We start from the raw sequence: 26,006 nt of genomic DNA on the forward strand, positions 1-26,006 counted from the left end.
AAATGAGTGCCTTTATTGCCTAAGCAATAAACTAATTTTGCTACACCAAATTTGCTTCTATCAAAATGGAAGGTTTTGAATCCCTGCTGATCTGCCACTGCTACAAATGGGGGCTATCAAATTATTGATGATATAAAGATTAATTATTAAATTTTATAGATTATAATTTGGTTAATATAAAAGTAAGGTATTAACTGTATGAGAATGAGTGTCATTCTTTTTATTGACACCACCATCACTGAGATCAACTAGTCTGTCATATTTGAGAGTACAACATCTCCACTGACAGAATAGTGAGTATAGTTGTGCCAGTAGCCAACACATAACACAGACTGGTCTGTACCCCCTTCAGGTACTGATATAATCATACAGTGTGATAATATCATACAGTACGAAGGTGTGGGTACGAATATAAATCAAGCCAAAATCATCTTTGCAAACCCTTCACGGCCACTGGACAGTATTGGTCAGGTATAACCAAGCCCAAACATGCCTTCAGAATGACCAGAAGCATTTTCGATTAGGTGCTACGAAATTTAAAAAAAAAATTCTTTTCGCGAATTTTCTACTGCCTCACTGCCTGCCTGATGCGTTCAGTCAAGCGTAGCGGAAAATTGGCTACAGCTACAGCCTTTAATTACTTCTTTGGCGGAAATGCTTCGAATTTCATGGAGATGAAACTTTTAGTATTTTAAATATCTTATAATGTATGCGCTATTGTTTACTGATTTTCCTTTGATCCTTCTTTATCGTGGCCATTGCTCATCAGTAGGGTTTCCATATCAATAGGGCTTCCATAATCATTGTGAATACATGTGTTATCGCACCAAACTTTTAGAATACGTTTGTGATTTGACTTTTGGTTTATACAGGACCTATCGTACGTTGTCGACAAGATACGCGCGTAAGACATCCTGTTTAGTATTAGTGTGTTTGTTGTTTAGCGGCTAGGTTTAACTGCTTGCGTTTCTAAATGCATTTTTTTGCGACTAGCACATTCTTCACTATTACAGTATTAACACTTCTTTATGTATCCTTGCATGTGCTTACTATTGTCTACACAGTCAGCTAAACCATATACATACATGATTGGAATAGTCAAATAACTATCTAAAGCTGTTAACACTATTAAGTGTAAAATGCATATACAAAACTTCTTATTTAATGCATGAATAATAATGTGTTGAGACTTTGGGTGCTTGGGGATCATGTGCATGCTCATTAGTGAGGCGGATAGGTTCCCGGGTGATGGAACAGTCTGGTGATAATAGGGCCACCCAATTTTTGATTCAGAAGGTTGCCATTGATGTTCAACGTGGCAATGCTGCTTCTGTAATGGCAACAATACCATCATCCCAGGACTGGGCAGAGTTTGCCTCTCTGCCCACTGTTTAAGTGTTTATTTATATTATCATTGTCTTAGTATCTTAAAAATTTTTATTTTTAAATGGAGAAAAAAATGTATTAAGTGCATAATCTCATAGAAACCCTGCATATTATGTTTTGTCACAATTTCCTGTCAGTTGTCAGTCGCTCCAGCAGCATCGTCCTTATGTGCAACAATTTACTTATTGTGTTCCACAATACTTCCACTACAATGATCAATGTGTGCTGTATAGCTAACCTATGACAGGTACAAAGAAAGCATAGCTTATTTGGTAACATCATTGTTAACAAAGTTATAGCTAACGAATGTGTAAAAGGTAGAGTAGGGCTTATCATACAGTACGATAGTAACTGTATAGTAGGGACCACAAAGGAGTAGACGTGGCCCACAAAATAATATCACCCAAAAATCAGCCTCAATTTTCCCTTACGGCGACGAGGCAGTATTGGTGAGGTAAAACTAAACCCAAACAAGCTTTCAGATCGACCCGAAATGCTTTCAACAAGTTCTTGATTAAAATGCTGCGTAACGGGTTGAACATAGGTGACAACGAAGCGTAATGGTAACTTCACTTTTCACATTATAATCAAGACACACGATAGTGTGTCGTGCGGCCCAAGAATCCGGCGCGCCACACCGTGAGTATATTGACAGGAAGAATGAAAACGTCATTTTCACACCTTTGTATCTCGGTGATCACTTATCTGATTGGAACCAAATTTGCTACACAGTTGCCCGCCAGACAAGGGAGTCTACATTCCAAATTTGAAGGAAATCGCTCAAGCCATTTCCGAGATACGAGCTGCCAAAGTTTCGTTTTTTTTTCTTCTTCGTCTTTTCGCACACTTGCAAAAATTGCTATAACAAGCAAACGCGTACTCCGATCGCCTTGAAATTTGGCACACAGAAAGGGGGTCCAAAGGCGAATCCTAGCATCAAATTTGGTACAAATCCGATGAATGGTTCAGGAGTTATGACCGATTATTCGCGTAAAACAAGATCGATTTGTTGTCACGCCTACAGGGTAAACCGCTTCATGGAATGAGTTGAAAATTGCTATGTAGATGGAGTAACCATCGTAGGAGTGCCTTTTGGTGGGGTGAAAGGAATCGAGATAAAGACCACGGAGATATGACACAAAACCCAACCTGTGTCACAATTACGCGATCGATTTTTATGAATAAAAAAGTATTAGTTTTCACGCCTACTAGGCAAACCGCTTAGAGCAATGAGCTGAAAATCGGTGTATAGCTGGAATAATCTTCATAGGAAGTCCTTGCAGTAGTACAGAAGAATCGGATTACAAACCACTGAGTTGATTCGAAAGCCAACTCCGTGTAGCAAATGCGAGATCGATATACTCTAATAGAACAGTCACCCTAATAGAGCATTCGGCTAATTTATTTACTCCATTATAGAATTTTATTACATCACAAGTTATTCTGTAGGGAGTTCAGCTGCAAACAGTTAATCTTATAGACAGTTCAGCAAGAAGACAGTTACCGTGTGGAGAGTTAAGCAAATATATCACTATAGAGATTCAGAACATTACAAGTCACACTGAAGAAAGTTCAGCTATAAACGAGTCATGCACTGTGTAGAGAATTCAGCCACAATTAAGTCACTCACTAGAGAATTCAGTTACACAGAATTCAGCTACACACAAGTCACTGTGGAGAGAGTTCAGCTACAAACAAATTACCCTTTAGAGTGATCAGCTACAAACAAAATACTTTGCAGGGTGTACAGCTGCAACAAATCAACCTTTAGAGCGATCAGCAATGAACAAATCAACACAAATCTACCTGTAGAGAGATCAGCTAGAAACAAATCACCCTGACATTACAGGGCTTCTGGTAGTCTCAAATCTCACCACAGTTTAACTCAGGCAGTGTTGTGGTCACCACTAAACTACTGGAATTCTGTGTTATGTTCATCTTATGCTTGGCTACTATATTGTAGAACTAAAATGGATACTCTGAAAAATATATCCTATGGATAATGACTTCATCACTTTCTTCATCAGGAGCTTATAAGGACCAATAGTGAAACTTTTTACACTTGGGGCTGACAGTCAACTGCCTATGTCTGAAGCAGTGCTTTTGGTGTTCTAACAGATTGGCTGCCCCCTTGCTGCCAGCACTCACTGTCTCATACGCTGTCATACACTAAATCCATCTCTATAGCCAGTTAGAACAGCATGCTTCTTACCTTTTTTAAGGCTGCATAATGCAGCCACCTCTTTAAAAGGCAAGGTCAGAAAATTTTGTCCTATGGCCTGAATAATGACCAGTTTTCACTGTACTATTAGTGATTAGTGATCATGGGGGATTATTTATTAAGATACTAAGATATACAAATGCTACAACCTATAAATATAGCAGTAAATTTTTTACCCTGGTCCAATGTCTCGTAATAATCGTGACTTCGTGAGAGACTCTACTGTGACAAATACATGTTTATCATATGTGCTCATCGCCTCTTTACAATTAAGTTTTACAACACAAATACATGTATAGTTAAACTCACCAATTGCGACTAAATCTCTTCAACACGAAAAGACAAGTAATGAGACAACCTTGGAGACAACAGCCACACAAGCCTATTCTGGTGCGTTTATTCAGTAGTAATATAAATTTTAAAGGCGTTTATTTACAACAGGACATAATTACGCGCCCCTCTATTGTCTCTGTACATACTTGCCTATTCTTTACTATTCTCATTTCATTTCACAAGATCTGTTGGCAGGGGCGTAGCTTCTTCACTTGAATTAGTCAATGCTTGAAGTAGATCGAGATACTCTAATAGAACAGTCACATTTCTACAAGTGCCATATTTTTATATTGTAAAGTCTGTAAGTAGCTAGTAATTTAAACTATACAATCCGATGCTAAGCAGAAGTTGTAACTATGCTAAATATTGATTGCTGTGTTACAGCTGTTTTGTGACTGCTCTAATAGAGTATCTTGATCGTTTCAATGCAGTACAAGATGAAAGGCAAAGTGTTGTTAAGGGTTTACTAGTTAAAATGGATGTTAGTTGACTGCATTTGCATGCCACTAACAGGGCCGTCCAGAGAAATTAGAGGGCCCAGGGAAAAGAGTTAAAGAGGGGCCTAGGGGCAAGGAAGGGTCTAGATCCTGATTGCTCTATTAGAGTATATCGATCTTTCTTTAAACAGGTATTCAAGTGGCCCCTTTCGGGCTGTGGTAGGGGGCAAAATACCCCAGTTACCCCCAATGTGGGCGGCCCTGGCCACTAAAATTACAGTTATATTTTAATATTCTGTCACTGTAATCTGGGGTTTCTGTCAAAACCATGGAAACTCACCTACTGTTATCAACAGTGCATTGCTTATTCTGACAAAAAGTATTGAAATCCCATCCAAAAACAGCTTATAGCTGTAAAAAAAGTGCGCGTCCAAGTAAAGCAGAGTTAACTGCGACAAAAAGTAATGATATCATAATGCGGCCATGTGCTAAGTGTGCAAGTATATTAGCTAATCAGATAATACAATGTTATTGTTAAAGGGTTAATGAGAACTATGTGATGCTGCTAGTTTTTAAGTATGTGAGCATCTTCATAAATGCCACATAAATTTAATTTTCAATAAAGCAATGTGTATAGATTCTCTGATAGTAATAAATAGTTTGAGTTTGGCCGCCTTTCCTGTATACAGCAATGTTACGAACAAACGAAAGGTGGCCAAACTCAAACTATTTATTACTATCAGAGAATCTATACACATTGCTTTATTGAGAATTAAATTTATGTGGCATTTATGAAGATGCTCACACACTTAAAAACTAGCAGCATCACATAGTTCTCATTAACACTTTAACAATAACATTGTATTATCTGATTAGCTAATCAAGACTCACGGTAGTGAGTCGCGCGGCCAAGAAACTACAAAGCGCACGCCCAATTAAAAGACTCGCGGCCACTACTGTGAGTTATTTACGTGTAGGGCCGGTTTCGCAATATTAGTCCTAGATTACGCAACATCTCTCAATAGATTTGTATTGCGTTACGTGATAAAAAAATCTTTAGGAGTCATCATCAGTTTTCTTGCGACCTCGCTAAAATAAAAAAAGTAACCATCGCAAAATAAAAAATAGGCGTATTTAACTTTATTTCTCTACCTTATGTTACAACTACTGTCACGTTATACCAGTCAACATAGTCGTGTTTGCAGGGCCGCCCAGAGAAATTAAGGGGCCCAGGGCAAAGAGTTAAAGTGGGGCCCTTGACCCAAGTTGTAAGGTGAAGACCAAAAAAAAAAAAAAAAGGTCACAACCTGCTGGCAATGACAATAACTACCTATCACCAACCATATCTCCTTATCTATAAGTTTGCTATACTGCTCCTCTGAAGAATACTGTGACTGCTCTATTAGAGTATTTAGATCTGACTGCTCTATTAGAGTATATCGATCTTTTAAACAGGTATTCAGGGGCCCTTCGTGGGGCCTCCTGGGGCCCCTTTCAGGCTGGGGCCCAGGGCAAAATGCCCCAGTTGCCCCCCCCCTGTGGGTGGCCCTGCGTGTTTGTATAGTCCATCTAGCACTGACATTATCCAATCCTGGTTTGCCTATACGCGTATTTTCTTCAATCAAACCTCTGATCCCTACAATAACTTTTAAAGGCACGACGTGGACACAAACTCTAATGTCTGATAAACAAGTTGTGACAACGTGCTGAACCGTAAGTTCCCTAGGGATGGCGTTTTAAGCAGAAATCTTTTAAATTCCATTTAGTGCCACACCCCAATCGAGCGTTTATAAATCGCCAGTTGTCTTATGGTGTGAAGAACATAGGCACCGGCCGATTATGCCGGCATAATTTAAAGCATAATAGGTGACCCAAAGCATCAAGCATAATGCCAGCATAATAGGGACGATGTTTGAAAAATTAATTAAATGCGCAATACGCGCGCCTGAAAGAAAGCAAATATTCGCTGCCAATGGTATTATTAGTACAGTGCATTTTATAATCGAAAACACGTAATATAACTTATTAAACCGTTTCTTTGTTGGTTATTCACACTTTGCAGAAATAAGATCGAGATACTCTAATATAGCAGTCAGGAAAGGCTGATATACTCTAATAAAACAGTCACTTTTAGAGCATAATCTTTGATTTTGAAAGCATAATTTTGAGCATAATAGGCTTAATTTTTGAGCTATGTTCAAAAGCATAATAGGTAAAATTTCGGGCATAATAGGCCGGTGCCTAGAAGAACAAAATCATTAGCGAAGGTGCTTTAAGCATACTCTTCAATTCTCTATTTACATGTAATTTTTAATAGATTAACCACAAAGGCCTGAATACAAAAGGTAACAAGCCTTTAGGGGTTACCACCTCTATGTAGTGTTTACCATGTAGCTTGTGCTGTGGCTTTCATTAAGTATTATGCACACACAAATGGTGCAACAAAATTTTGTAATGGATTGCTCGAATGTGGTTGGTGGTGTTGTGGCTCGAATGTGGTTGGTGGTGTTGTGGCTCGAATGTGGTTGGTGGTGTTGTGGCTCGAATGTGGTTCGTGGTTTGCCAGTGACCATGTATGAGTTGGGGTTGTTCCACACAACTTACACAATATTCAAATTTCATGATGGCCATGAAAATTTCTTGCCATATGGTAAACATACAACAATGTGTAACAACGTTAATCAACAGCACATCAAGACTTGACTAAAAATAGTTCCAACAATAGTGATGATTTCTTGTATGTCAGCATGACGATACTGAGACCTGTAAAAGAATAAGCAGGCACTGAAGTTAACCTTAAATTAAACACTCATGCAACTGACCTGGAACATTGGTCGCAACACCAAAAACACTTGTTTCGATATCTGATGACACAATCCAGCAGGCACTGAATTAAAAGAGATTGTATAAAAAATCAATATGCCGGGCTGTATCAATAATAGCATGGATAATTAAAATGAACAAAAATTATATCCCAGGCTAAGTGAATGAATAACATAACTGTTGGGTAAGCATGTCAAACCTGAACATTAGGACATTAGTCAAACAAAAGTACGCTATCACAACTTGGTCATAATACAATGTTTGTACCACTGGACTTCACACTGGTTGCCCAAAAATTGTGCCATTCCAGGACAGCATAATTATGAAACAAATAGTTACTACAACACAGAAGGCTTATTGTTGTACCGTCTACACTGATATACCATAATTTAAAAACATAACAGGTAGCTAGGCATTAAATACAATACACTTAACATCTGGGTACTAGGAAAAAATCACTAACATCACAACATGTAAACTGACCTAGAAATTAACACCCTTGATGCCACTACAGTCTACACTGGATATTTGTTTGAACCCATCAACACTATACCCGATACATCTGAGTAGACTGACCTGCAAATTCACATCACTAGTATACAGTGATAATTGATAACTACAAAAACAACAATTGCAATAATACAATTCTTCTGTACGTCAACTGACCTGAAATTCATGACACTTGATACCGAGACCTGTACAAGAATAAGCAGGCACTGAAGTCAACCTTAAATTAAACACACATGCAAACTGACCTGGAACATCGGTCGCAACACCAAAGACACTTGTTTCGATATCTGACGAAGCAATCCAGCAGGCACTGAATTAAAAAGAGAATGTGCAAAAAATCAATATGCCAGGCTGTACCAATAAAGGATGGATAATCAAAATGAACTAAAAATATATATATCCCATATGCAGGTTAAGTGAGTAACATAACTGTTGGGTAAGCATGTAAACCAGAACATTAGGTCATTGGTCAAACAAAAGTACGCTATCACAAACTGGTCACTGATAATTGATAACTACAAAAAGAACAAGTGCAATAATACATTTCCTCTGAACGTTAACTGACCTGAAATTCATGACACCTGTATCTTTGTTCTTGCATGGTCTCAACTTACATATGTACCATGATCACATTCAATTGCTAGTGGATAAACCAGTATGACCAGATGGCCTGCAAAAACCAACAAGCAGGTGTTAAATACAATACACCTAAAGCCTGGAATATGAAAAATATTATATAAGCATTATTCCACACTGATATAGTAAGATTATAGGACGTTGTGGAACTTGCCTAAACGTGTAAACTTGAACAAGAGGACAACTGCATAATCTGGACACTTGGAATTGTCCAATACCTGATGAACAAGTTAGTACTAATGACATTCACGTCAACATTTTATCCCAGCTGGGTGAATCTCTTGTAACTGAGTAAAAAGGTGTTTATTTTCCACCTGCAACCAAAGTTCTACATTTCGATCTGTGGTTGAGTGTACATAAATTGACCAGGAAAATCAGTATGCCATAGGGGTATGGAAATGGTTCCTTTCCTTCTGTTGTGACATTACTTACAGCTGACTGGTAAATGATTATCGATGTCCCCATGGACCCCAACAATGAGTATACCAATAACTTCACAAGTTGGAATAAATTTCCTTTCAACATGTGGTGGAATGAATTTCCTTTCAACATCTGGTGGACAGGTCCAAAAACCCTATCGCACAAACACGGTGAATCAGTGTGTGGCGATGTGACACGTTGCACAAACTTCACTCCTCGTTTCGTTAGCATTCAAGACCGGCATATATCATAGAGTCCCTCAGTATTCTTGACTCTTACTTTTTCAAGCGTTGCTCAAGCGATGTAGTTTCTCACGTGGGGCTCGAGTTTCTCAGTAAAGTCGAGCCGATTAAAGTACGCCTCACCATCTAGTTACATTCTTAAACCATTCAATTTAAAACCACGTATCACGAGTATCCGCTTAAGGTAATTAGGGACTTTCCACGAGATTTCCCCTAAATAGATCACGTGTTAGTTGTCAATCCATTGGATTCTGGTGGTATACATGGTTCAACAATGCGGAAAGTGTACATATGCTGTCAATAATTGTTTGTGCACTGCTAAACTAAGTTATTTTTGTGTGGTAAGGATGCTTGAGGAAGGGTCTGGGGGACGACACTAATGTTTTGACAGCAGTTGATGATGGCCAGGCAAAGAACTGCGAGAAGAACTACTGTGATAGTGTGATAGTAGGGAAAAATTCCCACCCCTATAGCTCTGCCTAGGGGCATTATCTACAGCTACTGTATTATGTTGCCGATATGTACATCCGGGCCAAGAATAAAGGTGAAAGTGGTAGTAAGGCTCAATCCTATTATTCTGCTGAACAGGCAAGGGAGTCTGGGACTCTGGGGGCATGCTCCCTCAGGAAAGTATAAGTACTACAACTTTTTTGTTTTAATTGCTTCATCAAGTATAAAACTTTCAGTCAAAAGGTGATGATCGAGGCACTGGTCTTATGCACTGGTTGGAGTGGTTGTATCGATACTGCACTGTGGCAACCTTGAGGGGTTAGTGCTGGCATTATCCTTGGCAATACTATTCCATCTCCCCGAGTCTTGATGATTGAGTCCTCCATTCCTTTCTCTGATGCTCCAATCCTGAAGTTGTGACCACAGTCAAAAGGTGATGATCGAGGCTCTGGTCTTGCATCTATACTGTACTGCAACACCCTTGAGGGGTTAGTACCAGCATTGTCCATTGCAATACTGTTCCATCTCCCATATACAAGTCTTGATGATTGAGTCCTCTATTCCTTTCTCTGCTGCTCTAATCCTGAAGTTGTGACCAAAATAATAAAAAATGGTTATAACATGATAAATGATTATGGTGATAACAATTACAAATGTATTTATAGCTGTGTAGCAACTGTAAACTAATTAGTCACTTGCAAGTTTAATTAGGTGTCTGAAGCATTTAACATGCACAGATATGAGATATATTCGTCACATGCAGGCAGTAAGGATAGATTTACTCAAATAGAACAGTCATACTACACCGTAAATTCATACTTCCGAATTTACGGTGTTATGAAACAATCATTATTATGTATGGATTTTACTGACTCTCCAAGATAATATTCTGCATTAATGTTAATTGCTCATTTCCAAAAAAAAATAACCTTTTAAACCAAATGTAGAGTCTATCACTGACAAAAATGAGTGATATCCACCCCAAAAACACCTTCACTGTAAAAAAGGCGCGCCCAAGAAACTACAAGTACCTGGAACCCAATGTAAAAAAACCAAAAAGAAAACAGCTCAGCTGAAGTGAAAAGTAACTGGTAACTTAAAGAGCTGATATCTGAAGCGGCCAAGAATACAATTACTAAAGTTTAATCCATGCAAGAACACCTTGGCTATAAAACAGGTGTGTACATGAAAGTAACTGGCAACTGAAATGTCTGATATCTGAAGCGGCCAAGAATGAATGGTCATATATAACTAATTCAAAAATTTAACACTGAACCTTTATAATTCAGCTGTGTTCTATATTCACTCTTGCTGCATCGTAAAGTAATTTCTTTTAACTCTAATTGGCTGGTAATTTGGCCGCCTTATTTTGCTCTATTATACTGACTATTAAAATAGGCGGCCAAATTACCAGCCAATTAGAGTTAAAAGAAATTACTTTACGATGCAGCAAGAGTGAATATAGAACACAGCCGAATTATAAAGGTTCAGTGTTAAATTTTTGAATTAGTTGTATATGACCATTCATTCTTGGCCGCTTCAGATATCAGCCATTTCAGTTGCCAGTTACTTTCATGTACACACCTGTTTTATAGCCAAGGTGTTCTTGCATGGATTAAACTTTAGTAATTGTATTCTTGGCCGCTTCAGATATCAGCTCTTTAAGATACCAGTTACTTTTCACTTCAGCTGAGCTGTTTTCTTTTTTGTTTTTTTACATTGGGTTCCAGGTACTTGTAGTTTCTTGGGCGCGCCTTTTTTACAGCGAAGGTGTTTTTGGGATGGATATTAATTTTACAACTTGCACACTTCGCACATGGCCGCATTATGATATCATTACTTTTTGTCGCAGTTAACTCTGCTTTACTTGGACGCGCACTTTTTTTACAGCTATAAGCTGTTTTTGGATGGGATATATATTATGTGCATGCATACTTGAATGCAGAAGTAATAGAGGGGTGTGTAAGCACCCTTCTATATCTCCTCTAACAGACTGGAAACTGACTTACTAATGGACTAGAAACTTGCCTTAAATATATATGTATATATGCACTACTTAACTGCATGTGTAGTTGTCTTAAAACAATATCAATTGCAGTTATACTAACCTCTGAACACAATCTTGAAGAGTGCTTGAACTGATATAGGATGCAGATTCAAGGCTGCCAGGCTTCCCAGGTACAGTCATGGATTTTTCTCCTTTCTGCAACTTTTCAAATACACTTAATATAACATCTTAAACAGGCTGTAGGACCAGGTGTCCTACAAACCTTCAGTTGCACTTGTGCTGTAAAGCCTTAAAAGAAATAAATAACCCCTGCACTTGAAACTAGTTTGAAATCCAGTGGTTAGAAGTAGTATACTCATCATGTTATGGCTGTAAACCTGTTGCAGTGACGTGTAATCCAAGAAACAAGCTTGGAAGATACCATCAATTATATGCTTTAGTACATATTATTTGGATTTTTATTCAAATTAACTGCTGCAATTATTGCTTTTGCAAGTCCCACACACATGCCTACACACACACACACACCCCACACACACACACACACACACACACACACACACATACACACACACACACACACACACACACACACACACACTGAACGCCACAGGTGTGAGTGCTTTTTGCATGCCATATGTACAATAATTCGTTGTTTTAATTTTCATCGATACAGCCAGCGATGAAAATCTTTTGACGACAAACTTTTCCTGTTTTACGGTAATACAGTATGTGTTGTGTGTGTGCTTGTTTGTGTATAGTATGTGTATTGTGTGTGTGTGTGAAATAGTGTAATCAGTAAATTACCAGGGGTGGTATTAGAACTGTGGTACAAACTTGTAAAACATTTATCACAATCTGATTGCATCCACAGAGTTACAAGTATTAGGTCACCTAGTAAAATGCGAAAGAGTTGAAGACCTAAAGGAGCTGACAAGACTGTTATTGGTCTCCCTAGAAAGAAGTCCAGAGGAAGCAGGCCTGTGCATGTCATTCCTATACAAAGGTGCTAAGCAAAAGGAACTTGGTATGTATGTTAAATGACCTGTGTGGATCTTGGAAGATGTTTTCATTTTTAGTGATTTTAACCTGATTTGTTGATCTACAAATTGCAAAGGACGCCATAGATGGGAGCCGAATAATAGAAGAGGATGATGTAGAAATGAGACCTGAGATGGTTTCATCATCATGCACTGATGAAAATGTCTGCTTAGATATGTGCAGGAAGTATTGCACCCGGGAAGCATGGGCAGCTATTAACAGCGTAATATCTATAATTCAAGCCAATCCCACATGGTATTGTGGAAGATGCACAAGGGAGATAATTTACGATGAACAGAATTCAATTGTTTGTGAAAGCTGCTTAGTATGGTACCACTTTATTTGTGTTGGTCTCAAAAGATCACCGAAGAGGAGAGTATGGACATGCCGCTCATGCTTTGAAGAATCTGCTGACCAATAGGTAGCCCAAGATTATTTCATGAAGTAGTCAAACATTAATTAATTTAAGAAATTTCTTCTTTGCTGTACTGTTATAGTTCAAATGATCAATTCTGTACTATAAAAGGTGCAGCCAGTAAATGACAACTAAAAATAACAATCACTTTCCTGGTATATAGACAATATACAGAATGACATGGTGTGTGCATACTGTAGATATGTGTGTATACAATGGAACTTGTGGACACTTTACAGAATTGGGATGTAAAACTTTGGAGTCGGATCTGTTGACTCCATTTTTCTTGATGTGGAGAATTTGTTAAAAAGTTGGTTTCACTATTTCAAATATTGATCTTTTGACTACAGGGTACCCTCAAATTTAATCTTGAAAGGCTTGATTCTCCTTGTTTTGAGAATGGTCTTATAGCAGCAACACTGATACATCAAACTCTATAGTAGTATACTATAATCTGGCTTCACCCAATGATCACGACTCAGCCTAGCTTGATAATTAGTCTGGCAGCTATTTAACCATGCAAGCTCCCTCTACATTCAGAGGAACATGTTGCTGTAGACCTTCAGTGCTGGTCACTGTAAAGTGTTAATAATAAATAAAATAATAAAAGATTTGTTAACCAGACTTTTCAACTTGCACTGCATGAGTAGTCATGGGCGTAGCTAGCCAGAAGGTGATGGAGAGGCAGGCATGCCCCCACGAAACACTCAAAATCATTCATGATTGCAAAAAAAAGTCTAATGACCCAATGGGGGGCTAGCCAACATATGGTGTTGTATTATTACAGCTTAAATAACTAGCTACGTAACTATTTTAGTACTGACTGCTTCCAATGAGCCTTATCCGAAATTACGTCACAGACATAAAATGGCCGCTGTAGTGTGGGGACGTTTGTAAAATTACATCTATGTTAGCAGATCTACAATGGCCATCACTTCAACACCGACGATACGTGACTAGATTAAAAGTATTCTACAACATTGTTTACTCCTCATCAGTCTTAACAGTCCCAAATTATTTCACCAACACCACATATCCCACCCGCCACCACCACCCCTTCCATTTTGAGATTCCGTTTGCTAGAACAGATCATTATAAATTCAGCTATTACCCCAAATCTATCCGCGATTGGAACAATTTACCAACTGACACAATAGAATCCCAATCTCTACAAGTATTTTTAGATAAATTATAACTGACTCTCATCTATGTGATTTGTAATGTTTTTTTCCTTACCTGAACATATCAGTTTGTAACTGTTTTCAGTAATCATAATCATAATCATAATCATAATTTGTATGGGCGACTATGGTAAGAAAATTTTTGAACGGAGATATCTCAGCCAAGAAGGAAGATATCGAACTCTAACTAGTGGGTACGGCTATAAGACAATACAGTAAGAGCGTAAAAGCGATTTTTTTTGATTTTAAAAAAAAATTAATTAATCTTTTAATTATTCAAACACACACACAAAATTGCATATAGTTCATCAGTCAGAAAGAGGGAGCTTTCCCTCACTCACAGCAAGAGAAAAGTCAAAGAGATCTTTATGAGGCTGACCAGCAGCAGAACGACTTCCACGAAGACAAATGATAGCTGAACGTAGTAGGGAAAAAGATAATCTGCAGCGAATAAAGGTGATCATAACATTATATTGTCGATTCTTCTTTGTAGCAAGGAGTGAGGCTAATCTTTTGTAGGTGGTTTCTGCAGGCTTGCTCATTCCTCCCAAAGCTGAGAACACAAGAGGTGTGAATGATGCCCTTTCAATTTCACGCACACGTTGTTCGTAAGTCCTACGCTTTTCTCGATCATGAGACCGAAAGCAGCTGGCAAGAGAATTGAAGCGATTTGTGTTGGCCAATGGATTAAAAACACGAACATCTAAATAAGCTTGCTGATGACTAACACCCCAGAATCCTTGAGCTCTCACATCCAAACGAGCACTACATTCAGTATTTGCAGAGCGATGAAAAAATCGTTCACTAGAGACAGGCTGCAAAGTAGGCTCAGTGGCTACATTTGGACAAACTTCTGACATTAACTGGGCTGTAATATCTCTAACTTCGTTATGGCCTAATGTTGGATAACCACCATGGGAACAGGTAAAAGCATGTTCAACTGTAAACGAAGTCCCACAGATACACTCAGTAGGCAGATGGAGTAGAGGCCAGCCATAACGGAGGCAAACAGCATCACGGAAATCACTCTTATGCAGAGCAAACCCATGCTCATCAATCGGTAAAGCAGTCAACCAGCTGGATGCTCCCTTCAAACAAGCAAATTCCCTAGCACGCTGCAGATCCAGAGAAAGCTGGGGATGAAGAGCAGAAGCCAACTCTTCACAGCTGCGACGGTTCTTAAGATAGGTTTCCTGCTTCAAAACAAATTGCTTATCAAGTTCAGTGACAGTGAACTCAGTTATCTGTTCAATAAGGAGAGATACCAGGGGACCAGTCACTTTCTGTGAAGAATCAAACTGAGCAACAGATGACGCACATGGGTTAATAATGCCGAGACCACCCAAGCGTGAAGGCAATGACAGTAATTGTCTCTCAAGATCACTAAATACACATTTACCAGTTAAGGTGGGCAGGAAATGTAAACGGATATTTTGTTCCAAAGGGGAAAGTGACTCAGAAATATTGGGCAAAGTTCTGGAGAGATAAATCCATCTTCCAAATAATCCATGAGTAAGAGCAGAAAACGCAGCATGTGGCTGTGAAGTAGCAAATTCACACAACTTAGACAGTTCATCAGACCACTCTTTAACCTTCCCATTCACATATGATTCAACAAAGGCAGATCCCAAAGCAGAACCAAGGTAGCGTTTTCCCTCAGTAGTGATTTGAATGCCAGTGTCTGTAAAAATTGAATGTGCCTGCACAACATGCTCCTCCTTAACAATCAGAAATGTTTTAGCTGAGTTAACAAAATAACCATATTGGGGTCCAATATCACATAACATATTCCACCAGGATCTCAAATTAGTAAGACGACCTGCTGCTGCAGCATCATCCGCATACCACACCTGCTTAATATGGCCATGCAAACGGTTAATCATTGGAACTAAGGCCAAGGCATACATAGCCATGGCCAAAGGATCTCCCTGTATAGTACCTTCACGTGATAGAATGGTCTCACCCCCAACAAAGAGTTTGGCATCAGTACGATAAGTATTTATGACAATATTCGACAAGACAGGACAAACAGATGGAATGTTGACTAAAGCAAGCTGGCGATTCAAATTATTAAAGGCATTAGAAGCATCCACTAATAAAGCAGCCTGAGTAGAACTGTCATCAAAAATGTGTCTCAAAGCATGGACAGCAGATTCACAGCCAGATGGTTGACCATCACATAGTTGAAGAGAACCAGCAGATTTTTGTATCTCCAGACTAGTCACTGAAAGGATAGTTTTACTTATGATTCTTCTAACAACTTCACCAACACCAATTGGCCGAACTCCTGGATTTTTATCCAGAGCAATTAGACGACAAGTAGTATAAGCCTCCAAACCAGATGGATCCACAAATTCTGTACATAGGTGTCGAGCAAAAGAAGCTAAAGCATTACATATATCAGCAGAGGCACTATGATAGGAAGTACAAATACGTCGCCAATCATGAGCATCCAAATTAGATGGTCCAGCTGCCCCATCAACGGTTGATTTTCAAAACAACGCTAGATTTCTATTCTTTCAGCTAATTTATAACCATATCTGCTGGTTAGAGATCGATACCTTCCGTCTTGACTGAGATATTCTCGTTCAAAATTTTTCTCCCCATAGTCGCCCATACAAAATTTACGAACGTCCCCACACTATAGCGGCCATTTTTGTGTCTGACGTAATTTCGGATAAGGTTCATCGAGGTAACTATATTCGTCGAGCATCATCGCACGTGCCACAACTGTACTCCAACAAATTCATCCACAGTCCGGTAGAGCTAATACTTTAGTGCAAATACAAGTTACTTTACGTTAGCCACAGCCTGTGCTGCAGTCCTAGCACACTGCTGACAGGATGACGTATTCACTCACTTCACTCGGCGAAATTCAAATGCCATGTATTGCACGAAATCCCACCTGTCTTGCTAGCAGAACTTGTAAGCTTGACTGATCCACCTGACTGACTGACGAAGTAAAAACAGACTGCACTGCCGTACGTACAAAGGTCAAGTGTGATCGCTTCGATAAAATAAACTTGGTACATTTATTTAGCTAACACTTTATCACCTCGTAGGCAGCAGGTTCGTAGCGTCATCTGGTCTCCTTTGTCACTTTTGAGTTGTGACTCCTTCTGCGGAGAAGCGGGTCACTCTTTTTAGATTCAAAACTGTTCTATCACGCGAGTAATCTAGGCTAAATATAGAAGTATGTCTCTAATATTTTCGTTTGATGGATACACGAGCGAGTTGAATGTTGTGTGTGCGCGTTCACTAGCAACCCCTGGTGATACCGCGTAGTAGTGTACATAATTTACAGTCATTTGCGTGTCAGTTTAATACCGGTAAACTTGTGACGAAGGTTTTTAAAAAATCATTTAGTGATGGGGGGGCAAATGTTCCCCCCTTGCCCCCCCTTAGCTACGCCTCTGTGAGTAGTTACTAATGATGACGATCTGTAGCTAATTTGATGTGGATCACCACACTTCATTGTTCATGAGGAGTACCTATAACACTTAAAACACGGACTTAAAAATCCAGTGGACACTTTCCGGCTCCCCTGTAGAAAACCAGTCACTTTTCAGTCCTCCGCTAGCTTTATTCCGGTACTTTCTTCCACTTCAATGAATCAAGCTGGCCTCAAGTACGAAGTATTGGTGGTCTTCAACTGAAAGTACGCGGCACTATTGGTGCTAAGGCTACTGATACGGCGCCCCGCTTAATATCTATGGCACGTGATGAACTGACGGAGCTGTAGCATTGGCAAACCACCTCCGGCTGCCGGAGCTCTAGACACATCGTAAAACATAACTGTGACAATATACTCATTTTGTGCTAAGCCATTACAGTTCAGATCAATGCAGAAAGCTGGTATATATGTTTGTATCAACAAAATTAATTTCCATTAGCTCATAGCTAAATAAAATACATTCAATTATGCCATCAGACTTCAAAATGTAAACAACAGTAAAGGGATAAAATACTGTGCACTAATGATCAGTAGGGCCAGTACATATTGCACTGTAGAGCATGTAAACCTTGGTTGAGTAAAAATAAAACCCACAATCAAACTCCATGCTTGGTGATATAGGTTTTAAATACATTTTGAAAACAATGTTTAAGTAGAGAGATGTTTAAGTAGGTAAGTGGCTGATTGACACAGTGTTGTGTACTGTTCGTAAATTGTTGACATTCCAGGATTGTAATACCAATTGCAAATGCAGCATTTCAAAAAAATACTTAGATTAGTGGTTGACTTTGATAATAGCATGTCATGACATGCCTCCCACTCCTGAATGGATAAATGCTTTTTCAGTTGCAAATTTATGGTCACACTCTTATTAGTGTGATTGCAGTATTATCATTGCCAGCCAGTTTACCCTGTGCAATCAGCCAATATGTTTTTAATGGACTAACAATGAACTATACATACTCAGCAGTCATTGCTAGCTATACCTAAAAAATTAATGCTACATGATGGTGACAGACATCACTGGCTAACTGTCAGTAACCTGACCAGGAATTTCATAATTTTATGGTATATATAGCATGTAACTAGCTCTCATGATTGTGCTCAAATGGCTTATTATTATTTATTTAGTTAAAGTCACAGTACAATAACTGGTTAAAGAAATCCATTCCCTTGCCTAGGGAATTGGAGTACAATAAGTTAAAAGAAAAAAACTAAATGTCTAAATAGCGATTAAGGAGCAATGCCGTGCTATACAAAACTGTTCTCTGAAGTAAAGATGTTGTAGCTATATTCAGGAATATTCCATTTCTTCAGATTGGCCACCATGCAGTGAATTGGGAATCGAACCAAGGGCTCCAATAATAATATTAGGTACAACAGTCACTTGCATATTCCACAATCTACAGATCTCAATTTTCAAGTCAACATACTCTGAAACTTTCTCCACAGACTATTATTATTATTATTGTTAATAATTAGCAAAGCCCACGAGGAGCAACACGTTCATGAGCATTGCAATCACATATATGACCGGATCTTGGAAAACCTACCCTTTTGGCACAAGCAAACTTTTTGGGAAAACTCTAATGAAAATTTCAAAAAATCTTTTAAAATTAATTTTTTGCACATTGGGATAAAGCAACTATTAAGCCTTCTTGCTGTGAAGTTTCACACCCATAGCTTCTTTTTCCTAGAAGATATGGATGATTATATCAGACCATGTAGTAATTTCACATGCATGGGACAACAATTAACTTACAAATTGGGTAATTTGTTCAGCTGCTGGAATGGCTAAAACTTAGTCTTGGACAATGATACACAGGGGCGGATCCAGGGGGTTCCAATGGTTCCATGGAACCCCTTTTTGAAAGAGCCTCTCTTACTCGAGATACTCTAATAGAGCAGTCAAATCGATATACTCTAATAGAACAGTCACGGTAGTCTTTTGAGAAGCAGTGTAGCAAGTTATGTATCTAGATATAAATAAGGAAATATAGTTGGTAAGGGTATCTATGGAGTGATGACCTTTTTTTGGTCTTCAACTTACAGCTAGGCTGAAGTTGCAATTCCAAAAATGGAACCCCCCTTTTAATAGTCTGGATCCGCCCCTGATACATGCCATTTAATTGCAGAAAAGTACCAAGAATACTTCATTAAACTATCAGAAATGTATTTTAAAATATTTTTGGTGGTAAGAATGGAATTATTGGTAAACAAAGTGATTTGTCACCATTTGTCACCCTTAATCACTCACAGAACTCAACACACTACCATAAAAGTTAGTTTGTAATGTACAAGATAGAAAATTGGCCATATCTCAAGAATGCTTAAAGATATTAAGCTGAAATTTTAACACAAGATAGATGACTACTAAGTACCTCATTTAAGCTATAAAACAGAAAATTGACCAATGTGCCAAAAAAATAGGTTTTCCAAGATCAGGTAACATTATATTACTTGCAGCGTTCCGAGATCTATTGTGTCAATTTCAGGAATCCATGCATATTCTAAAATTGGTAGACGTGCATGCATACACGAAAATCTTGATGACTGTGGCATATAAATTATTAAGGGGCATCTCCAAACTGATTTTGGTACGCTTAACGCCATAGTGACGCTAACTTCAGACCCCCTTTAGCGTTACACTATAAAAACAATGCATTAGCAATAGAAGCACAGAACGTTATATTCTTTACCTGAAAACGTAGTCTACAAACCGTACTGCTGCTTAATCACGTCACTTTCCGTGTTCCTAGCTGTTTACATTATAACTACTTTAATAAAAATTTATAACGTCACGGGTTGAACCCCCCTAACGTCATTATGACGTTAAGCGTACCAAAATCAGTTTAGAGATGCCCCCTTAGCATTACTTATTCCGTTGCTTTGTGCCTTGGTTGACAATCTGGATCTTTAGTTTATGACCAGCTGTGGGAATTTATTGAAATGTCTTCAAAATCAGCACTATAGTTTTCAATTATTATTATTATTATTATTATTAATTAGCAAAGCCCACTAGGCGTAACACGCTAATGAACATTACAATCAAATACTATATTACTTACAGCGTTCTTAAATGTTTCGAGATCTACTCTGTCAATGCCAGGAATAATACTGGTGGAATGGGTGATGCTACTACTCAGTTTTACAAGAGATTGGCCAGCCGTTTCAGTGCAAAACACAGTCTTTCTTATGGAATAGTGATGGGATGGCTGAGATGTAAATTAAGCTTCTCTTTGTTGAGGTCTGCAATTATGTGCATTCGCGGTGCCAGGTCCAGTTTTCGCTGCCCCGTTGCTGAGGCACCAATTGTTGTGCAGGTTGCTGAGGCCCATATTTAAGATCACTTGTATGTTTATTATGCACTGTTTTATTTTATGCCATTAATTGCAAAACAAACAAAAGAAAGTTTCATTGAATAATAATTGTTCGAAGGAGGAATGTTTTCTATAGTAAAGAAAACCTCTATAAGAAGACAGCAAAACTATATTCTAAGGCAACCAGATATCAGTGATCTGATGAACAGTGGTACCCTTGGGCCTCGGTGGTAGCTGCTATGGCAACAAAGATGCTTGGAACAGATATGTTCCTTGGTCGGTATTGCTTACAAATTCAGGCTGTGCTTCAAATCATTATCTATACACATGCTTGATTATTTGGTTGTATGAAAAGCTTTCAAGCTGCTAGATCACCTACGTGTACAGACTGATATCGTTGAGTAGCCACTATTTGCAGTCATTTGATTTGTTCTATCACCTGAACAGCATGCTCGACATTATAGCTATTGAATGTAGCTAAACGTTTGCTGCTGCCAGATAACTAAGGGCATTACCTAGCAAGATTGTTAACATAATTATTGTCTCTGATATGAACGAGCAAGCTTCACCCGTCAACAGTTGCTATCGTGGTAGCTATTTACTGTAAGCTACAGTTACTGTAGTTAAAATGGTTTTGCAGGACTATAGCTAGCTAGATACGTACGCCTAGTACGAAAGTGACCAGAGCAATGTGAAGCTATAATCATCCGGGCACAACAGAGCTGGCAAAAATGCTCATGGGCTGGCACACAGACTATTTCTAGTCTGGTCCATAAAATAAACTTGTAAACACTTGGGTTGCTTAACAGGAACTTCCGGTGTGACGGTCCGGTCCGGTCCATAAAATAGACACTCCCGGAGGTTTTTGATCACTCATAACTCTTTGTACCATTATGCTATGGCAATACAATATTCAGCTCTTAGTAAGAATTTTAATTGGCTTTATGATGCAAGTTACAGAATGCAAACATTCTGTTCCAGTACTGAGATATCACCTGTAGAGTGATGGGTGTAGTTTGTCCCCACATGCCCTGTTTTCGCAGGCCCGGTCACATATATGTGCTAACGACCACTCGGGAGTAATTTGTTTGCCGGAGTCCGTGGCTATTATGATCAGGGGATTTTTGTTGTATTTCCCTGTACGTAATTTGATCATAGCTAAGCAAACTTTTAGTCATATAAAACAAGCATTGTACGGATCTGCATGCAATTTGTTAGCCGTTACCTCGGCCCAGACAGGAGACACCGAGTTTCTATTCGTTCTGCAACTGACTTATGGCAGTGATACGTGCGTTACTCGGTATCTTAGCTTTTAGCTCATCAGGTGTGCTGGCGCAGGGTGGTACCGTGAGCAAACCTGCTTCTTGCGAAACTAGCGACAAGCAGTCATTGAAATGGATGGAAGTGTTACCTGGAATTGGCTGGGACAACCTTCGCAACAAGGACATGGGTTTGGTGTTTGAATACGAGTATACACAATGTCAATTAACAAATGATAGGAAGTTTCTGCTCCCTGATGGTGTTTTTGCTATCCCCGTGCAACAAAGTGACGTCGAAACGTATTCTGAATTGATCACACATTGGGAGAACCACAACAGCTTGACATCAAGCTCCATTAATGTTGAAGGACATACCTTTTTTGCTTCACTTGATGGAAAGTTCTCAAAAGAATACACAAAGATCAAGGAGACCATGTACAACCAAAAGTCAATCATTGCTCGCGTTCAGATCAGGCACAAAGTGTATGTTATACGCCTGCAATCCGGTTCCAAATTGAACCAAATGTTTAAAAAGAGACTGTTGGATATTGCTTCCCATATTATCAACAACAATGCCGGTATTGCTCGGTATCTAGCAGAGCTGTTAATTCGTGACTATGGCACTCATTACTTATCAGCAGTGCATGCTGGAGCTATTCTGGTACAAGAAGATTACATAAAATCTGAACTTGCAAAAGAATCTGAAGATACTAAGCAGAAAATAACAGCATCTGCTAGTGCCAATTTCTTTGGAAAGATTGGTTTTAGTACATCGTACACTCATGTGACTGATACAAAGTTCTCAGAATTATACTTGAACAATCGGACTTATTCTCATATTCAGACATATGGTGGTCCACCATATAGAGTGAATTTTACTATCAATGACTGGGAAGATGGATTAGCTGACACTCTGGTAGCTATAGATAGGGAAGGAGTTCCTCTCCATTTTGCCATAATTCCTGAAGTCCTTACTGAACTTCCACCAGCACAGACACTAGAGTTAGCTTGCTATGTTGAAAAGGCTATCAATTCTTATTACGAGCACAATACTATAAAGGGATGCACTGATTCAAATGCTTTGAACTTTAATTTTGCTGCTAACATAGATGATAAATCTTGCCATGCTCCAGCAGATAACTTTACATTTGGAGGTGTCTATCAAACCTGTGATCGCACATCTGTTGACAAAGAAGATATTATATGTCCACAACTTGTGCAAAAAAATCCTCTAAAGGGTGATTATTCCTGCCCAGATTATTATGAACCTGTCTTGCTACATAGTGGAACAAAGAGTGGTTCTTACACTACCCAGCAGTGTGATGAGCATTGTTCAGGACATTGGTTTTGGAAAAAGTGTCATGATGATTGCTACAATGTAAACAATCCTGTTACAGGTAATTATAATATTTATTGGTGTGTAGCAACTGGACCTGTCCCTGAAAATTCAGGCTACATGTTTGGAGGCTTGTATAGTTCAACTGCCGTTAACCCATTTACCCAAACTGCTTCATGCCCTAACCACTTCTATCCTTTAAGATTTGGAGAAGATACGCACATCTGTGTAAGTGATGATTATGAACTTGGTTATGCTTTGTCTGCTCCATTTGCTGGGTTTGATAGTTGCATAGCAGGAAATCCACTAGCTACAAAGTCCTCTAGTGGTAGTTTAAGGATGCAATTTGGATTACTGGAGGTTGACCCTAACACTTGGCCCCATAGATGCCCCACTGGATATACACAACATTTGGCAAGTATGGAACAATCCTGTGAAATCAACTATTGTGTGAAGGCTGGAACACTCGGCGAGAAAGGTCTCCCACCAATCAAATTGCCGCCATACCGCAAGTACCCTAACACCAATGTTAATACAGTCAATGTATTCTCCATAATGTCATCAACTGGAGATCTATGGATGAAAGATAATTCTACCAACGAATGGCGAATTGTCAAAACGGTGAAAATGGATGACATTTATGTACCAGTGAGTAACACAAGTCGTTCATCAGAGATAATTAATGCTAGTATACTAACCAGTGCTACCCCTATTCAAGATAAAAATAATAAAAATGCCAACCATAGCTCCAACTCCCCTGCCACAGTTGCTGTGATCATCATTTCCACTGCACTATTAGGTCTGGCCATTGTGGTGGCTATGTATGGACTGTACCGGTGTAAAAGTGGAATAAAGATTTGCAAGCGCTCTGGCGGCTATGAAAATCTTTCTAAAACTTCTGCTACTGCTGCTTCAACTGTCATGGGTCAGGTGGAAACAACAGCAAATGTTTAACTTTCACATTGCACTTACAAAACATAGATGCTATTTTATTGAAAACACTCATAATTGCATAAATTTTGTGTATATATACCTAAACTTCTCTATACCATGCACTGTAGATTTTGTCACCTTTCCAACACAATAATAATATTATAATGCTTTCAAAATAGTCCATACATACGTCATATTGTTTATTGATAGATACGTAGCTACTGTATTATTATTATTATTATTATTATACTGTACCATATGTTAGAGTTAAAGCACCGCCGCGTGTGTGTACGGAATATACAGTACGAGGCAGGGGCGGATCCAGAGTTTGGAAAGAGGGGGGCACCTTGCTGAAAAACAGTTGAAGACCAAAAAAAAGGTCACAACAATAATAGCTAGTTATCCTTTACCAAATATATCACATCTGTTATGTAAAATAAAATCCTATTTATAGCTTCATAGGTAAGCTACACTGCCTCATGAACATTGTGACTGCTTTATTAGAGTAATTGACTGCTCTATTAGAGTATCTCGATCTTGTATGCGATTTCTTGAAGGGGGGGGGGGGGGGGGGGGGCATTTGCCCCAAATGCTCCATCCTAAACCCGCCATTGCGAGGGGTGTGTCGAGAAGCTAATACAGCACGAGGCGAAGCCGAGTGCTGTATTTGACTCGAGACACCCCCGAGTACTGTATTTGTCGTACACACAAGCAAGGCGGTGCTTTAAGTGTTAGGCCACACCAAGTCAAACCTTAGTTTCTGGTCACCCGCCCGCATGGTAAACCTGGAACCCTAGTTTATGAGGACTATTATTAATATTACAGGTGCTTAAGTGCATGTGACCCAGCAAGACACTTATTTTTTACTGCAAAAGATCGAGATACTCTAATAGAGCAGTCAGGGATTCCAATAGAGCAGTCACACTACTCTTAACTCTAATATTAGGTACATATGCCACACTAATAAAATGTTTCTAACTATAGCTAGTTTCGTCCTTGATTATATAGCTGTTCAGATTATAACGGTTACTAATGCTTCTGTAACCAAAGTAATTTCAGTAGCATTAACTACTAGCCCATGCAGATGGGCCATAACTTTAACTTTATAATTCAAATGTAGTCCTCTAATGATTAGTCTAGTAACTTCAAATTCCTTATCACTGAACACTACAGGGGTATGGAAAGCCGGCAACATTCGGTGAGCTTAATTAAACTTAAACTTTTCCATAACTAAAATTAGATTGGCAAGTAGAAACCCTTATAGTTTAAACATTCCCAGATGATCACTAAAAAACACTAGTCTGGAGCACTCAATGACTCAAAACTTTGACAGTTACTTTTCTCAAGGTTTACTGAATAGAAGGCTGGAAACGCATAGCTAGTGGGCTAAGACTTCACATTTGAATGAAGAATTTCTGATGTGAAAATAGAAGTTAAATTTCATTTTGGATCATGATCATTTGAACAACTTAGCTATAAGTCATAGTAATACTTTCCTGACATAGCTAATGAGACATTTATTTCACTTGGAAAGCATAAGTAGCTACGTGAGCAAAACATTTCCTATAGTATATTCTAAATAAATAAATAAATATACTTAA

The 26,006-nt window shown here is 38.8% G+C and overlaps 1 protein-coding gene and 2 long non-coding RNA genes across 6 annotated transcripts in view; 1 reads left to right on the forward strand and 2 right to left on the reverse strand.

The window, feature by feature from the left end:
* Window positions 1-4,002, reverse strand: part of LOC136259057 (uncharacterized) — a 29,006-nt gene extending 25,004 nt beyond the window's left edge. Inside the window, exon 1 of the mRNA XM_066052466.1 lies at window positions 3,917-4,002. The gene's annotated coding sequence lies outside the window, so the exon portion shown is untranslated. The remainder of the gene's footprint in view (window positions 1-3,916) is intronic.
* A 2,991-nt stretch (window positions 4,003-6,993) lies between these two features.
* LOC136258655 (uncharacterized) lies at window positions 6,994-9,236 on the reverse strand. Of its 4 annotated transcripts, none has more exons than XR_010702906.1 (7): window positions 8,501-9,236; window positions 8,276-8,380; window positions 7,956-8,225; window positions 7,867-7,895; window positions 7,684-7,776; window positions 7,200-7,264; window positions 6,994-7,140 (listed from the first exon to the last, which is right to left on the reverse strand). It is a non-coding gene; the product is annotated as an uncharacterized lncRNA (long non-coding RNA). The 4 variants fall into 4 exon arrangements; XR_010702905.1 differs by having other exon boundaries at window positions 7,956-8,020; window positions 8,501-9,235; XR_010702904.1 differs by having other exon boundaries at window positions 7,684-7,816; window positions 8,501-9,235.
* A 3,219-nt stretch (window positions 9,237-12,455) lies between these two features.
* LOC136259012 (uncharacterized) lies at window positions 12,456-13,047 on the forward strand. The gene is made up of 2 exons (XR_010703155.1): window positions 12,456-12,493; window positions 12,546-13,047. It is a non-coding gene; the product is annotated as an uncharacterized lncRNA (long non-coding RNA).
* The last annotated feature ends 12,959 nt before the right edge of the window (window positions 13,048-26,006 follow it).

The sequence above is a fragment of the Dysidea avara genome, chromosome 6 (genome assembly GCF_963678975.1).
Source record: "Dysidea avara chromosome 6, odDysAvar1.4, whole genome shotgun sequence".
Classification (NCBI taxonomy): Eukaryota; Metazoa; Porifera; class Demospongiae; order Dictyoceratida; family Dysideidae; genus Dysidea; species Dysidea avara.